This window comes from Misgurnus anguillicaudatus, chromosome 8 (assembly GCF_027580225.2).
Source record: "Misgurnus anguillicaudatus chromosome 8, ASM2758022v2, whole genome shotgun sequence".
Lineage (NCBI taxonomy): Eukaryota > Metazoa > Chordata > Actinopteri > Cypriniformes > Cobitidae > Misgurnus > Misgurnus anguillicaudatus.
The window spans coordinates 6219516-6233778 of NC_073344.2; the positions used below are offsets into that span (position 1 = coordinate 6219516).

General features: G+C 37.0%; 1 protein-coding gene and 1 long non-coding RNA gene across 13 annotated transcripts in view; one reads left to right on the forward strand and one right to left on the reverse strand.

Moving 5' to 3' along the window:
• On the forward strand, positions 1–13636 carry LOC129450211 (uncharacterized). Its single transcript, XR_008646278.2, has 2 exons — positions 1–176; positions 13389–13636. It is a non-coding gene; the product is annotated as an uncharacterized lncRNA (long non-coding RNA).
• The window catches only part of dlg1a (discs large MAGUK scaffold protein 1a), a 181635-nt gene that overhangs the window by 138216 nt on the left and 29156 nt on the right, over positions 1–14263 (reverse strand). The gene's annotated exons all lie outside the window — the stretch shown is intronic.

Sequence of the window (14263 nt, forward strand, 5' to 3'; positions counted from 1 at the left end):
TCTCGTGTCACAACGCAAGGGACTCTCTGCTCTGCCACACGCGTTCCACCTGCTGCAGAGGAAACGATGCCATGACTTTCCACTCGGAGGAAAGAGAAGAAGCCTCGGGATGCTTTCCCACTCAGCGACTATCCAAACAAGACGTGGAAAGCGGCGCGAGAGGAGAGAGGGGAGAGGTAAGCAGAATGGAGGAGGGGCAAGCAGCAGCGTTGGGCTTATTACACAGTTCACTAGAGAGAAACTGAAGAGTTTTTGAGCCGAAGGTTGCAGCGCACAGGAGAGAGGGGATGAAAGCGAATGGGAGCATTCAGAGTTGAAACTGACTGCTTTCTTGACAGACTTACAAGAATAACAGTGAGAAAGATGCTGAATTAAACAGCTGCATTAAGTATGTGTATATGTGAGGGATGTAGAAACAGTATTTTAAAGTATAGCGATGATTTAACTCATGACACTCTATTGATTATCTCAGGCAAAAAAAATCTGTTTGAAGTAAAATTTCTCATCTGATTGCGCAAAATGACTCAAGTCCAATGCAGATAAATACATATATTAAAAATGTTCAACTTTAAAAAAGGTTTGCGATTTTAAAGGTCCCGTTCTTTCTGTGTTTTTGAAGCTTTGATTGTGTTTACATTGCACAATATAACATGTGTTCATGTTTCACGTATAAAAAAAAAACGTATATCTTACTTATCTGTATACCATGTTTTCACTGTCTTAAAAACGGGCTGATGTCTTCCTTGTTCAGTGAAGTCCCTCCTTCAAAAATACGTATCAAGTTCTGATTGTGTAGTTTGTTTAGTGTGTTGTGATTCGATAGCAGCTTAGCTTGCCGTTATCTTAGCTGACGACTGATGTATTCCTGTGGGCGGAGTTTAATCAAAAAACTGTTCTACTGACGTCATTAAAGCAGGAAGTAGAGGGCTGTAGTCCAAACCGGCCATTCGCTGTAGGCTTTAAAAGGCAAATTCTGTTAAAGAAAATATATCGGCTGGCAGTTAACTTTGAGCTTTATCATTTTACAGGTATTATTTATGCTATTATCGCAACATTACACACTAACTAGGGTTTAAAAAATGGGATAAGAAAGTATGTGACCTTTAAGACAGCATGTCAAGTTAAATCAAAGTGTCTCATATCTGCATTCTTTTTGAAATCCAGTGCACACTGTAAAGCTATTTTTAAATCCAACACGATCTCATATGCAAACTTACCCGAAGAAACGCATTTAGTAACAATTAAATAAACCCCTGTACACTTTAACACATTATGTGTAATTTTTTGCACCAGCGCAAACTATCATTTTGTCGTAATATAGCGACTGTTGGGATTTACTAAAGACGCGCAGTGTTTAATTAGCGCTGAAAAGGTGTGGTCTTGTTATTTTTGTGACTGACTTAATTGCATATGCATTTGTAGGAGTTTCCCCCTTCAGACGCAAAAGTTTTGGAAGGAGATTATGATTCACGCAACGCGATTTACTAATGTTTGCACGTGTAATGACTAGTATTTGCGCCATTCTTTAACACCGAAAAAAGCATGTCTTAAATGACTTTGCGCTTGAAATGGCTGCAATTATTGAAAAAAAAGAAATCACAGAGAGCAGTAAACGCGTGATGCAATCCAGAGGATTGTTGTAACATGTATAGTTTATTTATTTGGAATGCCAGAGGAACATATTGTTCAAAATTATTGTTCGCCAAGCCATGTTATTTTTTATTTGCTGGAGAAAATGGAAAATGGAGTCACTAGAAGTCGTCACACAATACCAGACGTTTCAAGACTTTTTTTGTCCTCCAGTTCCTTTCAGTGTACTATGGCTTCATTAGCTGGGATTACACACCCCAAATTTTCCGCTAAGATGTCTGTGGGGCTGAAAAAAGATAAGCTTTGCTTAGTTGAGACCCTGAACTAACTTGCGCTGCTCTTAGTAGATTGTGTTGGTCATTATGGAAATCAGCTGTTGCACCTGTGTAATTTCATTTGCGCCTTTTTAGTAAATAACCTGCAGATATTACCACTCCCATCTGTGTTTCTTTAGGATTGCCCTCTCACGCTAATTTGCCCCATTTAGTAAATCTGGCCCTAACTTTCATTTTGTGTTGATTTTGTGTTAAAATAAAACACAAGTTTTGTTAAAAGTAGGGGTGTAAGCACGGATTGATTGTAAGCAACAGTTTACTTCCTGGGATTGATGACATAGAGAAGACCGACATTATCATAATTCCTCCCGCTTTGACTCACAGCCTGTAAGTTAAAGGAGCAGTATGTAGGATTGTGGCCAAAACTGGTACTGCAATCACACAACTGGTGGCCAATACACAACATGACAACATAAACATCAGTTGAGGGCTGCAACTCCACTTTTTAAATGACAATATCCTGGCCGGACCACTGTTGTGAGTGATATAAATATTTGAAATGAAAATAATTTCTTAATGTCTAGTGACACATCAGGGCCATTTTATGATTAATTGATATACATTTCTTACATACTGTTTCTTTAACTCCTGTCAGCATTGCATTTTGACTGAATTTTTCAAACATGGTAAGGAGCGTCACATTTCCTGCTGACGTCAGAGGTATTCAGGCCAATCACAACGTACAGTTTAGCTGACCAATCAGGGACACAGCGCTTTTCAAATCCATGCGTTTTAGGAGGGAGTGAAATCTGGAGCTACAAAAATGTACAGTATATGGAAAATAAAGTTGTTTTTTAGCAATGAAATAGGTGCTCTTTAACACATCCCTTCGAAGAGTGTATTTATACAGGCCGCTGTCTAGTTGAACACTGTGAATCTCTCAAAACAAACTTTTTAATTGAAATCAAACTATCAAACTTTAACTTATATCCACTTAACTGAAGTACACTTAGGGTCTACTCACATTATGCATGCCATACCTTACCAGAGTATGTTTGACCCTAAAGTACGGTTTCTTTGGGCTAGTGTGATCGCTCTGTACTGAACCAGGGTGTGCTACGCTTATGCGTACATGGATATGCGTTGCAGAGGTGGTCTCAGGCACGGTTCACTTTGATTCAGGAGCAGCGGAATGCTGTCACTGTAAAACACTTTGATATGCGTAGCACAAATACATACAGCCATATCTCACTGCATCCCAAATGACCCCAGATAACAAAGGTGCGTTTGACATCATGCACGTGCATGGATGCCCAATTCTTTAGGAGTGACACTGAAGCTAAAAATCTGCATTTTAGGCCATTGGAGATCTTTCTAAAGTATGATGTACAGTTTTTTAGTGGGCTGTAATAAATCTGAGTGTGATCATGCTTCTCCTCTACCCCTCCTCTCTCCTGCACCCCTGTCACAGTAAATTATTTGAACTGTTACATCATCAGTGCAGAGAGGCATGCAGATCCCAGACTACTACATCAGAGACACTCACATACACTCTTTATAACCAAATAAATCTGCATCTACAGCATGATGGTGCGGAATCAGTTGATTTTTGGAGGAAAGCAATCTCTGTCACAGAACAACATGCTATTTCTTTCATATAATAACAATTCATTTCTCAGACAGCAGAACTAACAGTAAAAAATTTTATATTGTGCATTTTAAGCAATACTTAAAGGGACACTTCACCGATTTGCATTAAGCTTTCTATCGTTAAAAAGTTTTTGAATGGTCTTGCATCATTCCCTCAGTTTCCCTTGAGACGAGAGAAATAAAGATTTCAGTGTTGCACTTCCATTTTTCATAATGTAAAAATCGTCATTGTGCGTCATTGAAAGAAGAAACTGCTGTATCTTTGTCGCGGGTGTAAGACTACAAACACTCATTCCTAATTTTTCCAAGGTGGGGGCTATGGATGGGGCCCGCTCACGCTAGAGACCCATTACAGATTAGTGGGTTTGACTTACGAAAATATACGAACACAGAAAAAAAAAACGATCAGCCGCCATCTTTATGCTAAGCTAAGCTAACAGACGTTGTGGAGCGAGCCAGACTAGTAGTGGCTGTACTCTCGCTGTGTGCTTTCTGTATAATATTTCTGCATTAGATCAGGATATGGACGTTTGTTTGGTGAATGTTCCCGGGGCAAGAGAGGTACTTTGCGCGTGTTTATTTCACAGGCGTGTTTCGGCTTACGAGCACAAGCGCTAAGCCAGCGCGTCTGTGGATACATATTGTGCGGTGGATGCGTTTGTGTGCAGGATGCGGCATTTTCCTCTTTGGGAATATACATGTTTGGCCAAGCACTCTCAAAAATATATCAGAAACTGAATGAAGCTTGCTCCTACCCAAGCTTCGTACCGTATATGGACAGCAGCGTCCTGGATATTTCAGAATTCTAAACTGGAAGCGACAGCCAAAGCCTGCAGGGATATACGGACGTCTGACTATAAAGTGAGTGTTTCTATTTTCTTTGTTATACTAACGTGGCATTTAATGTAAACAATAGCATATCTGAGCGGTGTTCCCATTAATGGAGTGGCTTGCAGAGCTGTGCATTGTGGGAGTTGTAGTTTTCCATACAAATGTGCCCTTAAGTCACGTTCTGTCTTTTCTCGGTCAAATAGGCACAACATTTTAAATTTATGTTACATTTCAAATACAAATATGACCCACTTTCAATAAAGATTAATGTTTCTACCGATGAAATGTCCCTTTAATATACAATTTTGACATCTTCGGGAACTCTTGACCACTTGCAGCACTTTTGCAGCATTTTTAATTAAAAACTGTTACAAAAAAATCTTGATGAAGCTGTGACAGGAAGCACTGTCAGATTATTAATAATGCATCAATGTTATATAAGGAATAACGTATAGGCAGCAGGTTGTTATCGCAAAAATAACCCCGACAGTGTGATCAAGTGCGAAGCAAAGCGGAGATCTCCGGACAAACATGTCCGTCACTGTCATGTTTGAGTATTTGAGCTAATCCCTAATATATGTATTACCACGATAAAAGCATTTTTGTGGTTTGTATGCGCATCCCATTCATCATTCAATCTTATTTTCAACAAGATGAAATCTTGCATTGACACACTGGAGATGAATACAATGACTTCTGGATGAGTTTCGATCCAAAAAAATCTGCAGCTGAAGCCAATTATTAACTTCTAACTCAATCCTTCTCTCCTGAGAGTTTCAAGGAGAAAGGGACAAGTTCTTCTTACAGCAGGTGCCATCCTTAAACTTAGCTTGATGTTTAAGAGCTTCTTCAAGTTTGTGTACAGCTGTGAACTCAGCACTTTCTCCTGGAACAATGAGAACTTTTCCTCTAATAAACTGTGTGTGCATGCTGATGCTAATCATTATTCTGCTGTGCAGAAGCTCTCAGAGGAAATATCTAGATTGCAGACTGCTGAATTCTCACGATACCATCAAAGACTCTCTCGGTGTGTGTGTGTGTGTGTGTGTGTGTGTGTGTGTGTGTGTGTGTGTGTGTGTGTGTGTGTGTGTGTGTGTGTGTGTGTGTGTGTGTGTGTGTGTGTGTGTGTGTAGAGAACCCAGTTTAAGAAGCAGAGGTACTTTGTCTCTCACTGGCAAGATGAAAATCACTTTGTACAACCATTCATTTCTGCTTTACACTATCTGTCTTTCAATGATTAAGTGCAATTTTCTCATATTTATGTGAACTGTACATGTGATGGCAAAAAGTTACTCAAAAACTGTCAAGATTATGAAACGTGCTAATGTCGGATGTGGTGTATGCCCATAGCTCAGTATACTGTACAGCAATGGTCTCTAATATGGTGCCCCTGGGCACCAGGTTGCCCACACAGAGTTTGTAAGTTGCCTGCCAAAGCAGAGTCAATTAATAGCCTCAATTTTAATATTTATTTATTACATATTTTTATATCAGTTTGGCCTATTATATGTATGCTAACATTTAAACAATAAAACATATTAACAAGAAAAATAAAATCAACAAGTGAAACAAAATGCTTTAAGTAGACTATATCAAAAAAAGTAGCTCTCCAGATTGTTTTATCAATTGTGGTAGCTGTCGCTCACAAAAAGTTTGGAGACACCTGCTATACAGTAACCCCATACAATATTTGTACACTTATGCTACACTGAATGAATGAAAAAATGAATGAATGCCTTTGCAATATATATAACAAAATATCAAACTAAGCAACAATTATTTAAAAAAATATTGACACCTTTATGTTGACAACCTGCCTACAAGACTAAATAAACAATCACTGCCATTATAGTCGATGTCTCTAATAAATCTATAATGACCAAGAAATGTTGATTGTAAACACTGTGGGAATGACCTTAGGGGATCCCTACTGGCATTACACAAATGAAACAATGAAACGAAAAACAAAATAAATTTCAGTTTTTGAAAACGTATGATACGTACATTAACTGCATTCATCATAACATTTTTAACATTTAGAAAAAAGCACATCAGAGTTTTTGCCGCTTCTTGAAAATTGCTCCATTACCAAATGAAAGTAGGGGAGAACCGGGGCGAAAGTAACGCGTGACGAAAGTAACAAATCACTTTTTTCCCAGCCCTGATAACATTTGCATTCCAAACTATGACAGCATCTTTAGCACACAAACCTTTGACAGAGCTGACAAATATTGCGTTATTTCCTCACTGTTTTGCACGTCTAGGTCTGGAAAGCTGTTTTCAAACATAAGTAAGTAAATTCCTAAAGCAGTCAATGGTACCTTTGCCCCTGCTCTCCCCTACTGTGTATTATTTTTATAAGGAAATAAATCTTTGTAGTAAATGTGGAAATATTTTAATATCAACAAATTTACAAAATTTACAAAGAACAGTGTTAAGATCATAAGGCAGAATTTAGATTAGGTTGAGTTAGTGGGTACGGGGAAAATTAATGTCCATTCTTATGACACACAACTGTGAGATGCATAGGCTATGATATGATACAGGCGGTGAATATTTTAAAGTGATTATAATTGCTATCATTAAAAAAGCAATTATAAACTTTAAATAGGCCTAACGTGCATTTAATTTTTTAAATTTCTCATTTATTAACAACAATTATCGAACATCAATCATTTTATCACCCCTGAAGTTAAGATGGATTACTTAATTCTGTTCTGGGAGGGCCGAATTCTGCAAAATGTAATTTCAATCCAACTCAAAAAGACCTAAACAAGCTTCTTTTAGTGAGGTAAATAAATAATGCGATATCTACCTCATAGCTGTCAACCCTCCAGTTTTTCCCGGGATTTCCAGTATTTCACCATGCTATCCCATCATTATCCTGTATTTTTAATCTTTCTATAAAAAATCCCACTGGCTGTAATTGATGTTGCCTACATTCACCTCCGGTAAAGCAGGTGGCAGTATATCTGTAACATATCACTCAAACGACACATACGCAACGCACACTTCCGCATACTCACAAACTTGCACATTCAGATTTGCGCTCTGAATGCATGTGCTGTGTTTTTTTTTGTAACTCTGCGTGTTGGGAAACACTGCTGTTTGTGCTTTACTGCTTAAATCAGAAGGTGTTAAGAAATGCAATGTGTGCAACCTATCGTGTAATATAACGATATGCAAATGCAAGAGCCATAATAAAAATGATACAAGGTATACACATCTATTCCCCTGCGTAGTAGTAAAAACGAGGGGGTGTGTGTAGGTTAGGGTTCGGGAAATTTCCCTTGTTTTCAAATCCCAATGTTGACAGGTATGCTGCTTGGACTTTCCAAGAAATATAGTTTTAAAATCGAAACAACTATTTGCTATCTTATTTTCTTTCTGTTTTATTTTTATTTTCCTTTTTATCCGTTAAGTGTGTGCATTAATAGTTACGCTAAATTTAATGATAACATTATTGGTATTAGGATTAATATTATGCCCGGTTTACACTAGTGCATTTTCTTTTTTTAAACAGCATATCAAAATGATATCAAACTATACTGGCATTTCATACGTGAACTTTGTCCACACTACACAAAACCGTAAACGCATAAAACATGACTATTCACACACACTTAGCATGCATGTACATGCATGTAGGCAGCCAAAGTGTTATGACTGTTTAAATCTTTTCAGCAGTTTATATGAAATTTTATAACCGAGTCCCTGGCGTGAGTTTATAAAAGTCGACAGAGTGCACTCAAAACAGTGTTATAATTTTATATCCATTATATGTCCATAATACGACATATCCGTCAAGGTACTTATTAAAAACAAGTTGGTATAGCGTTTATAAACTGTGGCAAGAGTTGATGGCACTATTTAGGGTGCAAACCTCTGTTTAACAAAAGAAATCGCTTTCACTTTCAAAAACCGTCAAGCTGTCACATAGGGGTGGGCGATAAACCGGTAGACATAATTAACCGGTAGAAATTTGTCAACCGAAGTTACATCCCCACGTCACGCTCCTATGCGCGTGGTCGCGAAAACGTAACGTTTGTACACGTATTTCAGCCTTTTCAGTATTTCAAGTTATTTTAAGCCATTGAAACACAGACAACAGATCTGTATGCGTGCGGTCTTTCTGTGTGTCAGGAGTGGACAAGTCGCGCAACCGCTGCTCTTTCTGTCTGTGAGGAGCGCGCAAGTCACGCGACCGCTGCTCATTAAGCTCGTGAGCATTTTTCCCGCTTTACTGGCCTTAAATACACATATGCGTCAAAATTCCCGTCTTTGCAAGCATCCTCATAAACATGACCAGTAAACAGCTAAAAGAGAAAGCGCATGTGTAAAAGTGTATTGAATCTGGGCTTTGGTCTTAAAGGGGAAGTTACCTAATTTTGCTCCTGTCCGTCATTAGTGTGAATCAAACAGTATTGAGAGAAAATCTCTCACTGCTCCTGATTAAATCACTTTTCTACCTTAAATAAAAATATATATAGGCCTATACATACATGCATAATTATTTATTATCATTCTTATATCATTGACTGTTTATCTTCAGAGAGCTTGAGTTTTGTTTGTTTTTATCTTCTTTCTATGCTTGTATATGTTTTTTTGTGAGAATTATGAACATTTCTATGGTATTAAAGATTCAAACCTTATTAAAACATAAAAAACTCTACCGTGATACATATCGTTATCATGATATAAAATGAACAGAGGTGGGTAGTAACGAGTTACATTTACTTCGTTACATTTACTTGAGTACATTTTTTGGGTAACTAGTACTTTTAGAGTAAATTTAAGGATGGGTACTTTTTACTCTTACTCAAGTACATTTCTAATGAAAAACCTGTACTCTTACTTCGCTACATTCGGTGGCGTTACTACGCTACTTTCAAATGGTAATAATTAATGAATATATTTTATTTTTTAAGTTTATATGGCTTGCTCGAAAGTCTCGCGAGACGTTAGAGAGGCTGCGTGCGTTGCGAGGGGTGGCTACCTATCACCCTTTAGCGCGCGTAGATGAAACATATGAAAGGAGATGACTGAAGCGGAGGATGACCTATGCAAGCTATCGGAGGCAGATCACGCGTGGGCTCAAGTTTGGTCTATGTTTACACTACAAAAGGTCAAAAAGAATAGTTTCATAATGCGATGTATGTTTTGTGCACCAAAACGAACTGACATCTCAGCATACAGGAATTCAAGCTCCAACCTGAAACAACACGACGGTAGGTGTCACTTTCTGCAGTGCCTTATTATAATATTATTTCACGCACTGTTTTTGTCATATGCGCTCTTATGCAAGCAATGAAAATCACTCTAACCTTACAAACAACAAACGTTCACATCTGCACATTTCCATATCATTTCCTCATAAAACTAAACAAATTGAACAGCATAGTGTTAAGTCTTGCATTAATATAATACGTGAGAACCGGGGCAAAAGTAACACTGGACGAAAGTAACAAAGCGATTTTCTCAGAGGACTGATAACATTTGAATCCCAAACTATGACAGCATCTTTGCAACCCTTGACAGAGCTGACAAATATCGCGTTATTTACTCACCATTTTCCGGGTGTAGATCCAGAAAGGTGTTTTCAACCATAAGTAAATTCCAAAAGCGGTCATTGTTTTCTAATAAAGCGTTATGTTTCTCGTTTCATCAATCTACAGGTTATTTAGTGCTCTATCTAACACATCCTGAAGTTTGACTTCTCAATAGTTTTTCAAAATAAAAGTAAATCTGGTTTAAATGTGAGGAGATCCTGTCAGGACGAAAGTAACACTTACTTTTGTACCATTTTTATTATTCTAATTTTATTTCATTTTCATAGTGTTCAAACTGTTGAATTTAAGTTTGTACTGTTGGTTGCTTTTGAAACATTTGATAAAACTGAAATTTAAAATGAAAATATAATTTCATTATTTTTTACAAAGATACATTACAAAATATGTTTGCAGTTACATATTAAAGAGGTCATAGTCATGTATAGTTAATAAAAACAAGTGTAACACGAAAATCTACATTGTTTTGTTGTGTTAAAAAAAGTAACAATTCACCACTTATGTTCAAAGTGAAATTATACTAGTCATTTTACATTTGTTCAAAATTCCACCTGGTATTGATAGACCACACTTGTGAGTTACTGACCACAGCAAAAATATATCTGTGTCTGAAACATTATCTTTAAAAATTTTAAAAACTTAAAAAAAAATCTGAAAAATGTCTCCCCTACACATAACCGGACACCTTACTTAAATGTAGAAAATACATACGAATAAAAACTGGATTAATAAAATAAAAATAAAAGAATAAAGTATGTTTTTAAAGAAACATGTTTTATATATTATAATAAATGTAGAGTTGATTTGCAAAAACAGAAAAGTTCCATTTGAAATTCTAAAATAAGCATTTTATCAAGCTCCTTATGTTCATTAATTGCACATTAATGACAATGAAAATAACCTATTCATATAAAAACATAACAAACAGCACACACATTCTTTTTTGCTTACTGTAAGCTTGTCTAAAGGCAGATCCAGCTAAATTTTGTTGTGAACGTGAAAATAAAGACACAGTTATCTGTCAGAAAACAGTCAGTGTTTGTTTAAGATTTTTTTTAATGACACGTTATGTGGTGTTGGAGGACTGAGATAGACTGCTTTACTTTAACCTAGGTAGTAGTATATAAGCAGAACAATGAGACTTTTAAGGAGAGGTTTGTGAAAGCCCTCCAAGTAGTCTGAAATTCAGGGATTTTACGCTTCTTTTCAATCAGATTGGAAGTAACGAGTAACTAAATACTTGAGTAGTTTTTTAATCTAATACTTTTTTACTCTTACTCAAGTAAATAATTAGATTGTTACTTTTACTTTTACTTGAGTAAATTTTTGTATAAGTACTTGTACTTTTACTTGAGTACAGATTTTGGGTACTCTACCCACCTCTGAAAATGAATCCTATCGTGATAGAAGATTTTGTTCATATCGCCCACCCCTACTGTCACATTAAAGCTGGCTGCCACATTATATGTGTTTGTATTAGTCTCGCGTAGCCAGACCTTCAATACTGAAGGTCTGGTGTTTTTCGCTGCTTTTTCTGGACAAAGCCCGCCCACGAGCTGTTTGACCGACATGTCAAACAACCAATCACAGTTTGTTTCATCTAGCGTCACGTTTCGGACTCCCCACAATAACGAGCCGGCTGGCAACAAGTCAGTTATTGAAATAACCAGCCGCAACCAAATAGTATCTAAATAAACAACATTACTCACCATAGGACAACGTTGAGCACTTCATCAACAGCCACACCAATGAGACGATCCTGTTAAACGTCTGTTTGAAGCGTATCTCTCCACTTTTTAACACATACAAGCAATTCAGGAGAACCAAACTTTTAAACTCCACTAACTGCCTTAAAAAAAAACTCTTGGACGTCTTTTAGAGAGTCGATGCCGCGAACGTTGCATATTTTTGAGAATCCAATGTTTAGCTGATCATGATAACTGCTCATTATTATCCACGTGAACACGACTGATTCTCTTCCTCAATGGAACGTCAGAGCTTTGTTTTCCAGGGACCGAAACTAATCGCGACACTCCCGTCTCCTGGAAATCCGTTTTTTTCCAACCAATCAAAGACGACTTTAACATTCTCACAGGGTTTCCAGAAAAGTGTACGAAAAACATCAGACGTTCAGCCAACAGTTTGTGGGCGTGACGTCTGAGGCTGAGACTATGTTTGTATTGGTGATACAAATTACATGTCTGTTATATTATAATTCTGTGTGAAGGTGCATGACAAAAAAATCCATGTATGAGAATTCTTCATGTAAATTAACAAATTGCATTTGACAGATGTTGTGGGAAAATAAAAATCTCTGTTAAAAAACATGAAGACGTTACAGATTGGACCATGAAGAACATTTGTACCGACTCAACAGTCTGGTTATTAACCTCAAGGGTAGACCATCTGTTAACTACAATCAAAAGAGACTTCAGCTCAGCAAGCAGTGAGTTGTCAGGAAAGTCGTCCTGTTCTCAAACTCAAAAGTTTTGTGTTCATTCTGATAAACCTTTGTTAACATAAATATTAATTACACAGACGTGCAACAGTGTTTAAGGTTTGAAAATGCAAATTTAAAAAAAATAGCGTAATCATTTCTGTGTAAACAACTAAAAATATCTGTGAAAACTGTGACGTATTACGGTAAGTACTACGTGTTTAGTCAACAGCAGTGGTTTGCCCCTATTTTGCACCACGTTAACCATCAGGAGCTTGCTCTAGTAGTGACGTGATTACATAAAGAAAGCGGAATTGCAGAAGCCCCTCCCATGACGCGAATTTCCGTGACGCGAAAACTATTTTGTATGCGATTAATCTTTGCCCAGCACTGTCTAAAACATATTAAATTACTTCCTGTATCTGCACTATTCTACACCATTTTGAATATGCCATATGCAACAACATGAGAACCTTGATGATTTACATATACAAAATTTTTTACAAAAGCTAAATGCTAAAGCCATAATGTGTTTGCAACATCATTTCCCTCAAATGGAAAACGGCAATACTAAACAATACTAAAATATCCATACATATTATTGCTGAGTACAAAGTGTACAGCTTCAGTACATAGTACTGGTAATATATTCACTTGAAAATCATCTAGACGAGAACTGTTGAGCCACAAGTAAGCCTCCATAACACCTCCAAACACTCCAATACAGTGAAATACTTGACAGAGGGAAACACCTCACAGGTTCATTTACAGTACAGCCATCTAGAGAGTTAAACAGGAACACAATTTCAGGAAAGGCTATTTCTATGTGCATAATCTATGTCACATAGTGCAAGTAGTGACCCATCTTGACAAGATAATACAGATTACTCAATGTATAATGTAATTGACCTCTCATATAATATGATTTATAGCCCACATCAAGGTATAGAGTATTAAGGCTTCGCATGACTGACTGGATGACATGGATTATCCAGCTCTAATCTGATTTGCTACTGTTCTCTCTCTTTCTTCTCATAGATAAACTGTTCTTCTATAGCCATGTGGAAGCTCTCGGGGATAGCCCTGTTAACCCATGGTGACAGCTCTGGAGTCATCAGTGATTTATAGTCTTTTCCAAAAGACGGGGAGAGCTGCAGTTTCTGGAGGAAGATGAGGAACTCCCCTCTGTGGCCAAAATGTGAAGCACAGAATCATCTTGACACACAGAAAAATGATGCAAAATCTGGTCAACTGTACTTTCAATAAACTTAAGTCAATTCAAACTCTTTTAAATAATTGTTTTTGATAGTTTTAAATATCAATGCAAATGCTGAATATAAATTATATTTGTATTATATTATATTAGGCAGGTTATCAATTAGGCAGTTTAACAGACAGGGCTTAAGCTTAAAAAAAAGCATGTTTGACCTGTCATAACTGAACAGCTTGCACTCACATATCTTTAAATATATCAGTGTCATTATTTGGTCTCAAGATGCACAGCAGTAATGTTTTTTGTAAGATATGTTTGTATAAACGACTTAAATGTTAAAACTGCCCCTATATCCTACAATAGAGAAATACACTAAGATGTGGAATGTTTTAAAATCTTTTCTGCAAGATCATTAAAGAGTAACTAAACCCTAAACCAACGTTTTTAGTTAATGATCTGTAAGAATTGGGGTTTATTAGTGCTGTTCATTGATTTGTGTAACCTTTTTGACATTTGGGTATAAAAGTATTTCAATGTTACAATATATGGTGTAAAAACGTCTGAGTGCTGCCCTCTTCGGGTGGCTACTGCAGTTGAATTTCTCTGTTGGATGTTGGGGTACCGCATGATGTCTGCCCACTTTTCTTGCATTTTTCAACTATTGCCAGTGGGTGGAGTCAGACTCTGACCAGGAGTTTAG